The 12,257-nt window shown below is 45.9% G+C and overlaps 1 protein-coding gene across 1 annotated transcript in view; it reads right to left on the bottom strand.

Moving 5' to 3' along the window:
- The window catches only part of LOC139279718 (tumor necrosis factor alpha-induced protein 3-like), a 106,408-nt gene that overhangs the window by 3,464 nt on the left and 90,687 nt on the right, over window positions 1–12,257 (bottom strand). The window lies entirely within an intron of this gene.

Below are 12,257 nucleotides of genomic sequence, written 5' to 3'. Positions count from 1 at the left end.
GCGCTAAGGGAGGCATTGCATGTCCCTTTTAGGACGCAAGGCCGGCTGAGTAACTGAAACGCCTTTACTGAAGAGGCCTCCCTGGGGGGGGGGGGGGAGAAACATCACAAATCACACACAACATTCCCAATACCTTGCCCCACCACACATTAGGATAAATTGCCAAGATAAAAATAAACACAACAATCAAACTTGCTTCGTTCATTACTTACTGCACTCACGGTTTTCCAGGCGGTCCCACTATGGGGCGCTAGAGGATCAGCGTCCATCGATGCGCTATTGAAACCGGTGGCTCCCAGGCGCTGCTGCTCCGTGTCCCGTAAAATCAGCAACTAATTTCCCGGCAGGGAGCTGTCTGCCTGCCCGGAAACCATCCCCCCTGCCATTACCGCCCCGCCGGGGCGCGAACAGAGGCGGCAACACGGGGAACATCCACCCATAGAGCTTTTGATGAGGACCGGATTAGGCTGGGTTGTGATAGCTCCACAGACCGGTAACCAACCCTCCCAATGCTCACTGTCTACAGTCACACCTGGAAAATAGCCAATTGTTTGAGGTATTGTCGGGCTACTCCTACTTGTGAAACCAGATCAGGAGTTACTGCCTTCAGGCGAGAAACAGAAAAATGGAGCAAAGAAAATTATATCTGGGACAACTCGATGTGCTTGCAAACAAGTACGATAGGAATGAATAAAATCTTTCATTTATATCGCGCCTTTCATGACCATGGGCCATCCCAAAGTGCTTTACAGCCACTTAAGTACTTTTGGAGTGTAGTCACACTTGTAATGTGGGAAACGTGGCTGCCAATTTGTGCACAGCAAACTCCCACAAGCAGCAATGTGATACTGACCAGATAATCTGTTTAGTGATGTTGGTTGAGGGATAAATATTGGCCAGGACACCGGGGATAACTCCCTTGTTCTTGTACGAAATAGTACCACGGGATCTTTTACCTCCACCCGAGAAAGCAGACGAGGCCTCGGTTTAATGTCTCATCTGTAAGACGGCACCTCCCACACTGCAGCGCTCCCTCAGTACTGCCCTGGAGTGTCAGCCTAGATTTTTGTGCTTGAGCCTCTGAAGTGGGTCTTGAACCCACCTGAAGCACCAAATATGGTACACATCACGAAGGACCACTCCTTTTTTCAATCTTGGCCAGACTGTAATTGATTGATTTTCAGTTGGGGCAGCAATAAGGGTGTTCAGTGTTCTGGGTACAGAAGGGAAAAATTAGCCAGGATTACTGCTCTTGCTCATTCCTGGTGACCAGCTAGAATGTAGACTAAAGAGGAGTTATTTAGGCTTAAATTGTGATGTTCCCAAAATCAAGTGGTGGTCGGACATGGTCTAGTCTTTACAGATGTCGATTGCTTGTTGGCTAACTGGCGTGCTGCCTTCCTACTTATGCATGCCTCCAAAGCCCACACGAGAGGAGTTGAGTTTACTGGAGGGGGGAAATGAATTGGTTGTAAAGCTGATTCTGATGGCTTTTTGAAGAGTTGTCAATTTGTTCTCTGGGCTATAGGTGATGCTGACAAGGCCACAGTTATCACCTATTTTGGGTTGCCCCGTGAAGGCCTGCAAGAAGTAATCAAAAAGGCTAATGAAACATTGGCCTTTAACTCAAGAGGGCTGGAATACAAAAGAGGAGGACGTTATGCTTCAGTTGTACTCCGCCTTGGTCAGACCCAGTCTGGATTACTGCGTTCCGTCTTGGACGTCGCAAGTCAGGAAGGATCTATAGGCCTTGGAGTGGGTGCAGCACAGGTTCACCAGAATGATCCAGGAGGAGAGGTTACATAAACTGAGCTTGTATTCCCTTGAGTATAAGACATTGAGATGTGATCTGATTGAGGTGTTTAAAATGTTACAAGGATTCGATGGGGAAGGTACAGAGAAATTATTTCCTCTGGTGGGGGAGTCGAGCACAAGGGGACATAATCTTAAATTAGAGCTGGGTCTTTTAGGTGCAAACCGCTAGTAGAAATCTAGAACATTCCTTCAATAGACAGTGGCTGCTTGGACTATTGGAACTTTTGTGACTGTGAGCTAGATGGATTTTCTTTAGGTAAAGGTATCGAGAGAGATGGAGCAAAGCTGGGAAAATGAAGTTGAGGTGCAGATCAGCCATGATCTAATTGAATGGTGGAGCAGGCCCGAGGAGCTGAGTGGCCGCCTCCTGCTCCTAAAGCGGTGGAGGTCAATTGCATAATGGACTGGATTTCTGAGCCATTTCGGAGAGTGTTGGAGTCCTGCGTAGACCAGACTAGGTGGGACTGGCAGGGTCTCGTCCCTGAAGGAAATGAGTGGACCAGTTGAGTCGTTACAATAATCCAGCAGCTTTCATGTGCATCGTCCAGTTACTAACCCGGGCCAACCAAGCTGACTGATGCTTCCAAGGACAACATAGCACGTGAGGAGAAAGTTTAATAAAGTAAGTGAACCTTTTGTTCAATTTCAAGGAAATTTGTGTATCTTAAAAATGAAAGAAATTGAAGGATGAAGGTCTATTGAGCAGTTTGAATGATCATATGCAGTATGACCACGGGCAGGAAGAGTACAGATGGATCGCACTAATCAAAAATAACTTTCTGTAAAATAAAAAGTTTTATATTGTTTCAATTTAAGTAATAGGGTTAAAAGTCATATGGAAAAATCCATTGGGCTTTGTTTTCGAGCTGGGCCTGCCTGATGGTGTAATACTGGGAGTCCAGACCACAAAACACATACATTGTGTGAAACATAGTGCTGACAGACGCACTGATAAATCTAGACTGTGCCCCGGCACAGAATTTGCCATCGAGAACAAAGTTGCTAAACAATAATGCCCTGTGTTAAGTATATTTTATTTTATGGAATTTTATAGAAATTTATATAATATTTTATGGAAAATTGCAATGTCTATGCAATCGTTACTCTGCCTACCTCATTTCTGCTTATTGATTAAAACTAAATGATGTCTCATCCTCTGTTCAATCTCAGGAATGTTCTGGAAACATTAGAATTTACTAAAACCTTGAGGACTTCAGTAGTTTACAAACTTAGAATGTTCCGTTTCCTTACTTTGTATTATGAAAAGATTTCGGATCCCATCTCCCCCATCTCCTCTACTACTGATGTAAATAATAAAGGATCATGTGGCAAGGTCACAGGATAGTTTCTGTGTTGGAGCCATCTTGTAGAGTGTGTTTGTTAGTGATGTAAAGAATATTTCATAGTTTGCTTCACAATGTGGTACTTGTCTGATCTGTACTGCGGCGGTAAGGCTGTTGTATGAAAGTAGGATCCCCTTTTGAAAAATTACTCCATACCTTGATTCTTAGAGATTCTTAACATTACAGAACTGTAGCACTAATAATTCTAACTGTATCTCATTCTTGCCTGCAGTGCAGGTGGTTTCTTGTAAGCAGGTAAATGTAATGAATAATGTATCCACTAATTGTCTTCTCTGGGGCTGTTTAGCTACACTAACCATTTGTTGGACTCTAATTTCTTGGGTTTTTTTTAACCAAAATGTTCATGGGTACAGTGAAACACAGCTTAAAAAGAGGTATGGAAAATTAGCATTGTTCAGTTATATTAGGAGGTGGGGGAGGGGAGAAACCAGCCTGCAGACCATGTATAGGCCCATTGCTCTTGAACTAAGGTATTTGCATCTACCAAGAGAGCAGTTCTTGTGTAGATCACATTTGAAGATGGATTTTCCTGTGCACATAGGAACTCCTATCTATAAAGATGGGTTTCTATCTATGTGCCAACGAGCATATTTGAGTGGAATAAAAAAAGCCACCATGAGCACCTAATTGAGTATCGTCCTCAGATAGACCAACCTGATCCAGCAACATACAAGTGACTGCATTGTTCGTGCCCAGCGGTGTCCACCAACAGTTCAATAAATATCACATCCAGTGACTCTGTTCTCTGATTATATCAGAAGCAGAAATAGAAAACTTTTCACTTCTATTTTTGGAAAAGAGTGGGCTGAGGGATGACCTGATGGAGGCCTTTGAGATTATGGAAGGGTTTGATAGGGTGGGCGTGGAGAGGTAGTTTCCATTGGTGGAGGAGTCCAGGACTAGGGGTCATGATATAATCAGCCAGTCATCAATAAATCCAATAGGGAACTCGGGAGAAACATCTTTACCCAGAGAGTGGTGAGAATGTGGAACTCGCTACCACAGGGAGTAGTTGAGGCACATAGCACAGATGCATTTAAGGGGAAGCTGGATAAACACACGAGGGAGAAAGGAATACGTGGTTATGCTGAATGGGGGGGGGGGGGGGGAAAAGAGTTGAGGAAAAGTGAGAGGAGGCTGGTGTGGAGCTAAGCACCAGCATGAATCAGTTGGGCCGAACGGCCTGTTTCTGTGTTGTACTTTCGATGTAATGCTAAATATCAGGCTTACTGACAAAATTGTAAACATAGAGCTGAGGGGAAATCTTTTTATGTTGTTATAAGGGACGTTGACATTGCTAGATTTCAAGGTGCTAAGTGATTGGTGACTGGCTATGAGCTTGACACTTCAGACCTGGATACTTTGTACTCCTGGTGTGTTCGATGTGTTACTTCAACTGAATTAAGGTCAGTACATGACGTGGACCATATACAGTAGACACCTCAAATCGCTGGAGAAATACCACCAACGATGTTTCCGCAAGATCCTGCAAATCCCCTGGGAGGACAGACGCAGCAACATCAGTGTTCTCGATCAGGCCAACATCCCCAGCATCGAAGCACTGACCGCACCGCTTTGGGCGAACCACATTGTTCGCATGCCTGACACACAGCTCCCAAAGCAAGCACTCTACTCGGAACTCCTACACGGCAAGCGAGCCCCAGGTGAGCAGAGGAAAAGTTTCAAGGGCACCCTCAAAGCCTCCCTGATAAAATGCAACATCCCCACCGACACCTGGGAGTCCCTGGCCAAAGACCGCCCTAAGTGGAGGAAGAGCATCCGGGAGGGCGCTGAACACCTCGAGTCTCGTCGCCGAGAGCATGCAGAAACCAAACGCAGGCAGCGGAAGGAGCGTGCGGCAAACCAGTCCCACCCACCCTTTCCTCCAAACACTGTCTGCCCCACCTGTGACAGAGACTGTATTGGACTGTTCAGTCACCTGAGAATTCACTTTTAGAGTGGAAGCAAGTCTTCCTCGATTCCGAGGGACTGCCTATGATGATGGTGCATGACCGTACTAGACGTTAATGTATCTGCAGTTGATGTTTGCCAAGATACTTTTTAAAAAAGCTGTTAAATCATGAGCAGGGTGAATAAATCGGCAACATGCGGTAAGTTGTAATTAATACCACCTCCTCTCGAGGGCAATGTTGCCAATTTTATCAGCGATTCGCTAAACGCTGTGGGACTGTAACCACCATGAGGTTTAATCAGTGACGTGAAAAAACTTCATTTAAATACCATACGTTAAAGCTTTAGTAACAAAGAAGCATGAATTGACAAATGTCAATAGTTACAGCACGTTAACAGGAGAGAAAGGTGGATGGGATGTTGAAACTGCCAAAGCATTGATGGGAGCCTGGTCACAAGCTAATCCCCAGCTTCTCAATTATATAGTTGTTCAAGATTGTCAGCAAATTATTGTACCTGGTTTCATCGGCCTTACGTCGGTTGTGGAGTTCATTGAAATATGATCTTTGAGGTTGCTTCTCTCCTGTGCAAAGTGCCTGAATTCTGTACTAATGTGTCTCATTCCGTGCCAAGCAGGCATTGTGCCTTGATACATAAATCTTGTTTAATAAGTAGCAAAGGACTTAATAGCACCCATTTCCAGTGTGGCTTTTTTGTTTTGTTTTATCTAATAAGAAGCAGACTTGCTCAAAGGCAGCACAGAAGTTGCTTTTCTTGTTGATGTGATCCCAGAGCTTGGGCATACTGTGATTGAAATGGAATCTTTCTTGAACGCCTATCGCAGTGTGGGATTTGAGAACCACGCTCTATCCCTACAAGGATGGGATATTGGCACGGCATTATTCTAAACTCCACAACCCTCTCTTCAGACACACTCTACAATGAGATGCACTGCAGCAGCTGGGAGGGGCAGGTGGGTGTGGAATGTAATGGCCCGGAGTTTACGGGGCCTACGACTGCATGCGCACGATCCGGGTCTCTGCGTGCGATCCGCATGCGTGAACACCCGCAACTTGCTGTCTGTCAAGTTTCAGCTCGACGGATCATCCGCATCCCCGGGAAATGGACATTTGCTGGCGGAGAGTTGGGCTATTTGCCCCGCGAATGCCCATGGAACTCCAACACCTGGTAAAAGCAAGCGTTGGGCCGCCTTTTACCAGCGTAAGAGTTTAAATAAATGTTAAAATTAAGCGTTTGAACATTCAAAAACCTTAACTTGGCTTAGGTTATTTTTGGCCCCTTGAAAAATGTTTACATTTATATTAACATTTTTAAAAAATGATTTATTTTTCATTTAGGTTGTGTGAAAATGTTTTTTTTAAAGGGGATTCCTAATATGCTTCTGGGGATTCCGTATGTAAATGGAATCCCCATAAGCATAATGGGAATCCCCTGGGATACATGGGCCTTTACACAGGCGCACGCATAGAGCCAGGAGCGTGAGTCTTCTTCGGTCTAGGGCCATCGGGAAGTACGGATTTTAATTGCAATTCGGAGGCATCCGCCCGCGGGAAGCCTCCGAACGCAATTTCAGATCCATTATGTATATTCTTCAACAACATCATCATCATAGGCAGTCCCTCGAAATCGAGGAAGACTTGCTTCCACTCTAAAAGTGAGTTCTCAGGTGACTGTACAGTCCAATATGGGAATTACAGTCTCTGTCACAGGTGGGGCAGACAGTGGTTGAGGGAAAGGGAGGGTGGGGAGTCTGGTTTGCCACACGGTCCTTCCGCTGCCTGCGCTTGATTTCTGCATGCTCTCGGCGATGAGACTCGAGGTGCTCAGCGCCCTCCCGGATGCACTTCCTCCACTTAGGGCGGTCTTTGGCCAGGGTCTCCCAGGTGTTGGTGGATATGTTCCACTCTCACAGCAACAGCAGCAGCAACTTGTATTTAAATAGCACCTTTAACGTAGTAAAACATCCCAAGGCGCTTCACAGGAGTGTTATAAGAGAAAAAAATTGACACTGAGCCACATAAGGAGATAGTAGGGCAGATGACCTTCGGTTTGGTCAAAGAGGTAAGTTTTAAGGAGCGTCTTGAAGGAGGAAAGAGAGGTAGAGAGGCGGAGAGGTTTAGGGAGGGAGTTCCAGAGCTTGGGACCCAGGCAACAGAAGGCACGGCCACCAATGGTTGAGCGATTATAATCCGGGATGCTCAAGAGGACAGAATTAGAGGAGCGCAGACATCTTGGAGGGGTGTGGGGCTGGAGGAGATTACAGAGATAGGGAGGGGCAAGGATGAGAATTTTGAAATCGAGATGTTGCTTGCTTAACTGGGAGCCAATGTAGGTCAGCGAGCACAGGGGTGAGCGGGACTTGGTGCGAGTTAGGACACGGGGCAGCGAGCACAGGGGTGATGGGTGAGCGGGACTTGGTGCGAGTTAGGACACGGGCTGCAGAGTTTTGGATCACAAAGTTTACGTGAGGTAGAATGTGGGAGGCCAGCCAGGAGTGGGTTTGTCTTGGCACAGGCTGAAGTTGATAGTTTTATTTCATCACCACCTTGTGGTGTCCGGCCCAACATTTATCCCTCAATCAACACCAATAAAACAGATTAAATGGCTATTGATCTCATTGATTTTTGTGGGACCTTGCTGTGCAGCAATTTGAGGCTGCATTTGCCTAAACAATAGCCACTGTACTTCAAAAGAACTTCATTGGTAGTGGAACATTTTAGGATGTCCTAAAGATGTGAAAGACGCTATAGCAATGCAGGGTTTTATTTGGAAATTGCATTTTTAATCTTAAACTGATCTGACAATGTTGGGAAGTAAGTAGGGAAATGTTGCTACTGTTCAGAGACGAGCTGATGGTAAAATCCCAGTAAAAGCTATTTCACACGGTGTGTTCACATTGTGCCAAGTCATGCTTAGGTTGGAATCTCATGTGTAACCTGTGTAAAACTGAATAAATATAGTACAAAGGACTCAGAAATGGTATTTGACTCTGAGTTGAGTGCAACTTAAGACTTTTGTTCCAGTAAAACCTCTCTTAGCCAATGAACTAGTCCAGTGGCATCCCAATTCCTGGTTTTTGTGGTGGGTAGTGTGGCATTCCTGAGGTCTTGGCTTTGTCAGAAGATGGGGCTGGCGCTTTCTCCACCCTGCATAGAACATGCATCACAGGGTCAGGCCATTCGGCCTCACTGGTCCACGCGAACCTCCTCACACCCTACATCATCTAATTACTATCTGAATGGTGACAGATGAGTAAAAGGGGAGGTGCAACGAGACCTGGGTGTCATGGTACATCAGCCATTGAAGGTTGGCATGCAGGTACAGCAGGCAGTAAAGAAAGCAAGTTGCATGCTGGCCTTAATAGCTAGGGGATTTGAGTACAGGAGCAGGGAGGTCTTGCTGCAGTTGTACAGGGCCTTGGCGAGACCACACCTGAAATACTGTGTACAGTTTTGGTCTCCTAATCTGAGGAAGGACATTCTTGCTATTGAGGAAATGCAACGAAGGTTCACCAGACTGATTCCCGGGATGGCAGGACTGACATATGAAGAAAGACTGGGTCGACTAGGCTTCTATTCACTGGAATTTAGAAGAATGAGAGGATCTCATAGAAGCATATAAAATTCTGACAGGATTGGACAGGTTAGATGCAGGAAGGATGTTCCCGATGTTGGGGAAGTCCAGAACCAGGGGTCACAGTCTAAGGATAAGGGGTAAGCCATTTAGGACTGTGATGAGAGAAACCTTTTCACCCAGAGAATTGTGAACCTATGGAATTCTCCACCACAAAGTTGTTGAGTCCAGTTTGTTAGATATATTCAAAAGGGAATTAGATGTGGCCCTTGAGGCTAAAGGATCAGGGGGTATGGAGAGAAGGCAGGAATGGGGTACTAAAGTCGCATGATCAGCCATAATCATATTGAATGGTGGTGCAGGCTCGAAGGGCCGAATGGCCAGCTCCTGCACCTGGTTTCAATGTTTTTAACCCCATCAACATATCCTCTACTCCTTTCTCCCTCATGTGCTTATCTAGCTTCCCCTTTAAATTGGTCTATACTATTCGCTTCAACTACTCCTTGTGTTAGCAAGTTCCACATTCTCACCACTCTTTGGGTAAAGGAGTTTCTCCTGAACTCCCCATTGGATTTATTAGTGACTGTCGTATCTTCCCTGGGGGAAGAGAAGAGTGAATTTGTGTATAGAAGGCCCAGTAGAGAGCGAGATGAAGCGATTTCTGACTTGTATCACCTATACTGTTATTATAAACACATTCCACCCCACATACAAGTGTGTCTGAAATGTCTTTGTGAAGACATTGAAGACATTGTTATCTGGTGCTGTGTGTGGATCTTCACACGGTTCAGTGATGTGAATGAATTAAACAGGGCTTGCAGAATAGGCATGTTTCTGAATTGCCTTCTCCTTTTTCAGGTGTACAAACATCCAGCTCTGTGATCGCCCAACAGAAGGAGGAAGAATCGATCAGGTTTAGCATTTTGGTTAATATTTAACCCCTTTCTCCAGGGCTGGTAGAGGCTGTGAAACTCTCTTCCCTGGTTCACACTTGCCTCCTGCCAGCACACAGCATAGGAGGTCACACACGGTAGAAAATGTCTATTTGAATAAACTAAAACAGACAAAGATACAAATGCAAAATACTGCGGGATGTTGGAAATCTGAAACAAAAACAGAAAATGCAGGAAATACTCAACAGGTCAGACAGCATCTGTGGAGAGAGAAACCGAGTTAACGTTTCAGGTCCATGACCTTTCGCCAGAACAATAGGTTCTGGTGTTGGGTTCTGATGTGTCATGGGTGGAGAATGCAACAGGATTTGCTTACTGCAAACACATTTCCTGATCTTTTGGGCTGACATGTTTTTCTCTTGTAAAGAGAGATTCTGTATCATTCAAATTATTTTAATTTGTCCCTGGACGTACCTGGGTTTATCTCTGGCTGTGTGTAATGTATTTGCTTCATGGGTTCTTTGCTTAAGAATTCATAGCAACATATTGCTAAGAACTAGTTGCTTTTCCTCCCATCAATAAACCAATGTGTGAGGAGGACACAAAAAATCTGCAAAAGGACATAGACAGGCTAAATGAGTGGGCAAAAATTTGGCAGATAGAGTATAATGTTGGAAAGTGTGAGATCTTGGCAGAAAAAAAATCAAAGAGCAAGTTATTATTTAAATGGAGAAAGATTGCAAAGTGCCGCAGTACAGCGGGACCTGGGGGTACTTGTGCATGAAACACAAAAGGATCGTGTTATGTATTTCACCCCTTGTAACCTGCATCACACCTGTCCACCAGAGGGCCTACCTGTTGGAGACCCAAGGGATCCCAGCATCCCTTGGGAGCACAGTATATAAGCAGGTCATCCACGAGGTACCTGCACTCTGGAACCTTAATAAAGGAGCTAAGGTCACACTTGCTCATTACACATAGTACTCAGTCTGACCATTTATTATGAGTGTAACGAGGTAACGAACAACCGCGCGGAAATGCAAAGAACAGTCGGCATCCTGGAGAAGTTCTCAGAGGGGGACAATTGGGAGGCCTTCGTGGAGAGACTCGACCAATACTTCGTGGCCAATGAGCTGGAAGGGGACGAGAACACGACCAAACGAAGGGTGATCCTCCTTACTGTCTGTGGAGCAACAACCTATGGCCTCATGAAGAATCTCCTGGCCCCGGCAAAACCAGCAGAGAAATCCTACAAAGAATTGTGTACACTGGTCCCGGAGCACCACATCCTAAGGAAAGCATTTTGCTGGTGAGATATCAGTTCTACACGTGTCAACGATCAGAGGGCCAGTAAGTGGCGAGCTACGTCGTCGAACTAAGGTGCCTTGCAAGACATTGAGAGCTTGAGGGATTCCTAGAAAAAATGCTCAGACTTTTTTGTACTAGGCATCGAACATGAGACAATTCTTCGCAAACTGTTGACTGTAGAAACTCCGAATCTGAGTAAAGCCATAGTGATAGCCTAGGCATTTATGTCCACCAGCGACAACACCAAGCAGGTTTCGCAGAACAAAGAAGTTTTAGCCAGTACTGTGCATAAAGTAACGTTGGTTTTGAGCAGAAATGTACAGGGCAGAATGTACACGCCGGCTGCTGTGGCCCGACCTCAATTGACCCAGAGTCCGCCATCATCTGTTAATGTGAGGCAGTTAACACCCTGTTGGCGCTGCGGGGGTGATCATCGACCCCATCAATGCCACTTTAAACACTATGCGCGCAATGACTGCAGAACAATGGGACACCTCCAACGAATGTGCAGGCGAGCTGCAAACTCTGCAAACCACCACGTTGCAGAGGAAGATCGATCCACAGTGGATCAGACGGAATTGCAAACTCGTACTGAGGAGGCAGAAGTGTACGGGGTACACAAGTTCACGACGAAATGCCCACCAATAATGTTGAAATTTGAACTGAGTGGTATTCCAGTGTCTATGGAGCTGGACACTGGAGCAAGTCAGTCCATAATGAGTAAAATGGCCTTCGACAGGCTGTGGGGGAAGAAGGCACACAGGCACAAGCTCAGCCCCATTCACACCAAACTAAGTTCTTGCACCAAGGAACTAATCCTTGTAATTGGCAGTGCTGAAGTCAAAGTCTCCTACGACGGAGCAGTACATGAACTCCCGCTGTGGATTGTACCAGCGGATGGCCCCATGTTGTTTGGCAGAAGCTGGTTGGGGAAAATCTGCTGGAACTGGGACGACATCCGAGCGCTTTCGTCCATCGGCGATACCGCATGTACCCAGGTTCTAAGCAAGTTCCCTTTGTTATTCGAGCCAGGCATTGGAAACTTTTCGGGGGCGTAAGTGCAGATCCATTTGGTTCCCGGTACATGACCCATCCACCACAAGGCTCAGGCGGTACCGTACATGATGCGTGAAAAAGTGGAAATTGAGCTGGACAGGCTGCAACGTGAAGGCATCATCGCGCCGGTGGAATTCAACGACTGGGTCAGTTCGATTGTTCCGGTACTCAAGGAGGACGATATGGTTGAATTTGCGGGGACTATAAAATAACGATTAACCGTTTTTCGCTGCAGGATCAGTACCAGCTAGCCAAGGCTGAAGATCTATTCGTGACCCTGGCTGGAGGGAAGACGTTCACCAAGCTGGACCTGACC

This window comes from Pristiophorus japonicus, chromosome 14 (genome assembly GCF_044704955.1).
Source record: "Pristiophorus japonicus isolate sPriJap1 chromosome 14, sPriJap1.hap1, whole genome shotgun sequence".
Classification (NCBI taxonomy): domain Eukaryota; kingdom Metazoa; phylum Chordata; class Chondrichthyes; family Pristiophoridae; genus Pristiophorus; species Pristiophorus japonicus.
The sequence above is the reverse complement of the archived record's forward strand: the minus strand, read 5'-3'. Positions and strand labels throughout refer to the sequence as shown.